Source organism: Fragaria vesca, linkage group LG1, assembly GCF_000184155.1.
Source record: "Fragaria vesca subsp. vesca linkage group LG1, FraVesHawaii_1.0, whole genome shotgun sequence".
NCBI classification, from domain to species: Eukaryota; Viridiplantae; Streptophyta; class Magnoliopsida; order Rosales; family Rosaceae; genus Fragaria; species Fragaria vesca.
The window spans coordinates 14,269,996-14,276,745 of NC_020491.1; positions in this window are offsets into that span (position 1 = coordinate 14,269,996).

The window sequence follows — 6,750 nt, forward strand, 5'->3', positions numbered from 1 at the left end:
GAGAGACCTCAGCGTTGGGGTTGAGGGAGGACTTTGGGGGCACGCACACAACACGTGAGAGAATTCCTCAACATCCAGCTCTCCCCTAGTCCCCTACATATATATCAAATCCACCAACCTCACAATGCCCATCTGTAAGTCTCATTGGGAGCCCAAGAACTTCGGACGAGGATCGAAAACGCTGCCGTTTTGATACTTCTGTGCCCTACGCGCTTTCCCGCGCTTTGCATTACACCACTGTCAACTACCATAACGGTCACTATGGAAAGCGCGGCAAGTCCGGCCTGTCTGGTTGGGGTGAGATTTTGAGGGTCGAAGACTCGAAGGTGATGTTATAGCAAACTCCAGCTCATTTTGGCTGCGGTGGCTTCTGGTTTGGTTTGCTATACATTTCAGAACGTGAGATTTGGGTCGTAATCAAATCAATGCTGCGATTTCCTTAGAGATATATTAAACCTAGTTGGTTGGTGAAATGCGACCATGCGTGGGATGCAATTGAATAACGACACATGGTTAAGCAAATGGACAGAACTTTAGACTCTAGTTTTATTTTTATTTCTCTCTCAAATGTCACAATAATGCAGAAGAAGCAGTACAAGAGTATGGTCCATACGATTCATACGAACAGGCTAGAAGTCACTTACGAGCCTATTATTTATACCAAAATGCCTGAAGCTCACTTCTTGCATGTAATCTTTTATATTTTTATGTTTCATGTGATTGTTTTTGTTACGCGGAAGCGGTCTACGGGCTCATGGGTCTCACACACACCGGTCCAATAATGCTGATACTCCCCCCCACTACCAAAAGAAAGGTTTTAGCCGACGAAAATAAAAAAACCAGGCCGAAGAACTATTTTTTCGTCGGCTAACTCGTTGGCTAAAGTCCACGTTAGCCGACGAAATTTTCCTTCATCAGCTAATTTAAATTTTCGTCGGCTATGGTCAACTTTAGCCGACAAAATTAAAATTTCGCCGGCTAAAGAATTTTTTTCGTCGGCTATAGTCTGTTAACTTTAGTTGACGACTTAAAAAATTCTTTAGTTTAATTTCGTCGGCTAAAGTGCTTTATATTTGCAGATCTGGACAGCAGCTCATCATTCTTTCTCCCTATGGGTAGCCCTATCTTCGGTGGTTATTTTCAATAAAATTTTTATACGATTTGTTGCGTCTCATCGATTTGAAACTATTTTCAGTTGAAGGTTTGACCAAAATACGTAATTTAGACGGTTCAATGACCTTTTTCGTGCGTTTAGGGGTTTGACTTACGGGATTGACCGTCCGGATCGAGCCCTTAGCCTTGTCAGATCAAGTTGAATTTTGTCCCATACATGTATTTTATCATGATGGTCAGATTTTCGTTTCTCAAGTTTGATCATCACAATCACAACATGCCTACTACTGTTGTATAACTTGTTTATCAAGTGTTAAGTAAATGTTCCGTTTCAAAAACAAACTATACGTAGAACCTTCAAACGCAAAAAAGTCGTGAAATAAGATATGACCAGAATGGTGAAATACGTCTACGGTTGAAAAATCACGGTATTCTGGTAAAGTCTCGGTGCCGATAGTTGCGGTCAATGCAATTTTCCATTATTTCTCCCTATGGGTAGCCCTATCTTCGGTGGTTATTTTCCGTAAATTTTTTATACGACTTGTTGCGTCTCATCGATTTGAAACTATTTTTAGTTGAAGGTCCGGCCAAAATAATTAATTTAAATAAAATAAAATAAAACAAATAAATTGAAAATATTAAATAAAAAGTACTATAGCCGACGAATTTCATCACTTTAGCCGACGAATTTCAATTGTTAGCCGACGAATTTAAAATGTTAGCCGACGAATTTAAAATGTTAGCCGACGAAATTTTTATTTCGTCGGCTAAAGGTATAGGGACCGTAGAAAACCCAGCGCTCGACAGCCTCCACAGAGCTCTAAAAAACCCTAAAAAACTTACCGGTCCGCCTCCTCCGCCTCCTCGAGCCCACCACTGCCTCCTCGAGCCCTTACCGCGCTCCACAGCCTCCACCGCCTCCTAGGTGACAGCAGCCAATCTTCCTCCTTCCGCCCTCTCCCTCTCCCTCTCCCTCTTCCACAATACGAACACAGTCGAAATGTAACTCTTTTCTTGACTTTGCTTGCTCTGTTTACTTTAATTTGCGGATCTGGATTGTTAATTTGTGATTTGCAATGTAATTTAGTTTGATTTTTTTGAAATTTCGGTGTTTTTGACCTTTGGAAATTTGTGGTACTATGAAATTTGGGAATGATTAATGCTCAATTGGGTTGGTAATGATTTGGAATATTTGATATGGTGGAAGGGTGGTTGTTATAGATGTTGAACTCTGTTGATTGAGTAGAGTCTTGGATGTTAGGAAAGCTGCTAGGTTCTATAGTAGTGTGATTCTAGTTCATTCTTATATATCAATGTATCTTATGCGACTGGCATTGTAGTACAATTCAAGTTTAGGCATTTTGTTTCTAGTTGTGGGTTCTCACCCGATTTGTGAGTATGTTCAGGGTATTAGTTGCTGGTTTGCTGAAAATAGAGACAAGGTAACTCTTTTCTTCCTGACAGAATCCATTTATAAAAAAGAAAACTAAAAAATCAAAAGAAATCTAAGGAAATAAACTAAATAATATTCATATCATTCATCCATAAGTGGGCACATTTGCTAGGTTGTGTATGAGAATTGTTATTCAGCTTTGATTCAAATTAATATTTTAAACAGGATGAGCGGTAATTTTAGATCGACGAAGGGTTCGAAGGGCCAAATGTCCGAATCGTCTGAGGGAACCTCTAGCAACCCTCAAACGTCGTTTCGGGGCCCCATGACAGTCAGACGTGCGACCCTTTTGGAGATGGCGCAGAGGCAGCCGAGCGTTTCCCATTCCTCGAGGTAGCCGGAGGTGCCTCCTTCATCGAGGCAGCCGGGCGTCCCTCATTCCTCGAGGCAGCTGTGGCCTCAGACCCAGACGGAGGTGTCTGCACCCCGTATGCCTGAGATACACCTGGCGCCCACTCCGGGTCCTACTGCTTCGGATGGTGGGTCAAATGGGGTACAGATGCCGCCGCCTCATCTGTTCCTTTCGCGGATGATACCGGCCTTACCTGCAGTCGATGGCTCAGGGACGCCGATTTATCCACTACCCCCGCCAGTGGCTCCATCAACGGCGTACCAGTTCGTGTCTTTTGATACGCCTCTTATTTTCGCGAGAGTATCATCATCGGCGACAGAGACGGAATCCGTCGTGTCCGCCGCATTGCCCTCAGGTAATGAAAGATGAATGATTTGTTTTCTTATAATTAATAATAAAGGGTCTCCGATTTTAATAATCAATTTGGTTTATCATGTGATAGGCATCGTCGGATCGAAGCCGACAAAGAAGAAAAGAGGCCCCGTCACAGGAAAGGCTGTTGAGAAGACCGTCAATACCTCAGGGAGGATCGTCATCGGTACTGACGGGCATGGCCACATAGTATCAGGCGGGAAGTCGAGGACGTACTCCGGTCGCGTGGGAGCGCTCATTAGGGATATAGTCCCTATGTTGTGGTTAGACTGGGGCGAGGTCCCACAGGAGGTTAAGGACATGGTCCACAACGCGATGTCGGTGAGTTTACAAAATGTCTTAATAATATTATGTATTACATTGTTGATTTCTCGAAAAACTAATTGTTGATTTCTCGAAAAACTAAACTAATAAACGGTTAAATGCAGGTGTGGTTTGAGGTTCCCGAGCACCTGAAGAGCAGCTGGGCGGACGTTCTGCATGGGGGAATGTACGTTGGGAAGTTAATGAAAAAACAAAATCGTATGTGCTATTAATAATATTTCTAATATTTTTGTTGTATTTGTAGGTACAAGGAGTGAAAGAACGAGTTGCAGACCCACTGGACTACGCACAGGAACACACGTCTGGTACCCCTGCTGAGTTCCAGTACAGGGAGTACGAGTGGTGTTGGCTTCTGACATCAGAATTCAACAACCCTGATAAACAGGTATTTAAAAAATTAATTAGTTAATTTGTCATTAAGTACGTCCGTTTTTAAATATTTTACTAATAGTTTATTTTTTCTTTGAATGCCGTTTCCCGGGCGAACGCTAAGAACCGGCAACGCAACACAAGGAACCATCGTGCCGGTTCTAGACCGTTCGCTGTCTTCATGGACGAGGCGGCCAGGGAACATCCAGAAGTCAACTGGTATGTCTATACGTACGAGAAAGCATATCCTGACGCCCAAGAGGATATTGTAAGTCATCTTACGTTTTTAAATTTTAAATTTTAAATTTTACTTATATATATGTCAAAATGTTAATTAATCATTTTTTTCTATCCAATTAGGCGAAGGTGAGGGAGGCTAGTGACGAGGTGATGAGTGCTATAATGAGAGAGACATGGCCGGACACGCAAGAGGAAGAGATGTCCGAAGCCATGTCCCGGATCGATACTTCGGATCCGAGGGTTGGGGCGAGGATCATGGGCACAGCCTTCCCACCGCGAGGAAACAACTTCTACTGCCGGGGTCTAGGAAAGAAGGGCGAGGGGATCTTGAACACCACTCCAGGATTTCAACGAAAGATAGCCTCGACCAGCAGCATGACGACTCAGCTAGAGTCGGAAGTTCAGAGACTACGGGAACAACAAGCTGCTCAGGCTGCCTATACTGCCGCGGTATATGCCACCCAGCAGGCCCAACAGCAGCAGATGTTCCAGTACTTGCAGGAGTTTACAGCTGCCCAGCTTCAGGGACTTCCTGCTCCGCCCATGCCTACGCCTATACCGCTACCTCAGCCGCCGCAACCTCCTCCTCCGCAGCCCCCAGAATCGGATATTGATTTAGACGATCTAGATTTTGTGTAGTTGATCAATTATATAGTTTTATGTGCTTTTTGTTGGTTATATGTAATTGTTTTTGGTGTATTTTACAGCTTGCTTGGAATGGTAATTTAGAAATTTCGGGTTTTTTTTTACTGGAATGGACTTATAGCCGACGAAATATGTAAGATATTCGTCGGCTATAGTATTTTTAATTTTTTTTTATAAGGTTTATCCGACAAAACATGCCGTAATTCGTCGGCTAAACCCTTCTAAAGCCGACGAAACATACTATATTTCGTCGGCTATAGTTATTTTTTTAAATTTTTTTTACATACTTTAGCCGACGAATATCTTAAATGTCGGCTAAAGTCTCAGACTACGGTCGACGAAACATTTAAGATATTCGTCGGCTTAATTTTGGGACAATAGCCGACGACGTCTTCTTGTTTCGTCGGCTAAAGTCATCGCCGACGACTCTTTCCCGACGAAATCATAACCGACGAGCCTTCGTCGGCTAAGATCTTAGCTGACGAATTTTGCTAACAGGCCGACGAAAAAGTTTCGTCGGCTAAAGTGCTTGTCCTGGTAGTGCCCATTTTAGACATCCGGTGAAAAAACGGGTATGGGGTTTTACACAAAAGATCTCGATATTAGTGTGTGTGGTATCATTCTTTATAATCCAAGGATGACTCTTTCACGATTCCGATGTGGGATTCCAAATAGCTCATATCTAAACCACACTTTTTCAATAATCTCCACCTGGCGTGATTCAAGTCATCTCCAACTGACTCACAAATCAAATTCCAATAGCTCAACCTCGATCACAACCATTTGAATCTTGTGATCCCAATCCAAACGAGAGCTCCACCAAATTGTAAGTCGATCGTATGAGACACCAAGTCTCAAGCGTCGCATGGGCTCTGATACCACTTGTTACGCGGAAGTGGCCGACGGGCCCCACCGGTTCCACACACACGGGTCCAATAATGCTGATAATGTCCCCAGTTTAATCACCCGGATACGAAATGGGTATAGGTTTTAACACAAAAGGCCTCGACATTAGTGTGTGTTGTACCATTCCTTATAATCCAAGGATGACTCTTTCACGATTCCGATGTGGGATTCCAAATGACTCATATCTAAGCCACACTTTTCCAATAGTTTTGATAATTGAAAATATATTACAACTTGTTGGTGTATGTAGATGAATATGATCACATTCCGGTTTCTGGACAAAATCTGATCATGCATGATATGATCTTATAGATTATCATTACTGATCACATGTACAATTTTAATGATAGAACATTTTAGAATCTACTGATTTGTGATATCGGCTTAGATGGTTTCTTTGGTAGCGTTGGTATCAATGTGGAGAGCCTACTTCACTCATCTTCAAGAACAACGTAAGAGAAGTAACGAAGATGAATCCACTCAGTGACATCCTTAGATATTTTTTTTCTTTGTTTTCTTTTAGCATTACATCTGTGATTGTTTGCTAGCTTGCACCATGTTACACATTGAAGGTTTTGACTGCTGCTTGCCCGGCCCTGACTCGTCTTCTTTTTTGTTTTTTTTTTTTTTTGAGAAAAGTAAAACTATATATAATAACAACTAATCATTACAACCATAGGAGATCTTGGTGGTGGACAACAAATCCCCACACTCCTTCCTACCCATATACTAGCGATTACAATGAACATGAATCGAAAAGGGTTCAAATGTAACCTACTCCTAACCCCATCCAGAAGCCTTGGTACTTCCTTACAGCCAATCTCAAAAAGAAACAATCCCACCAAGCACTATATACCAAAACCGTCAGCATATATGCAGGGGCAACCTCCCTATTACATTGACAACAACTAAATACCGAAGTTAAAACCGATAGTCCCTTACGTGACACCAAAACATGGCCATACTAAAAACCACC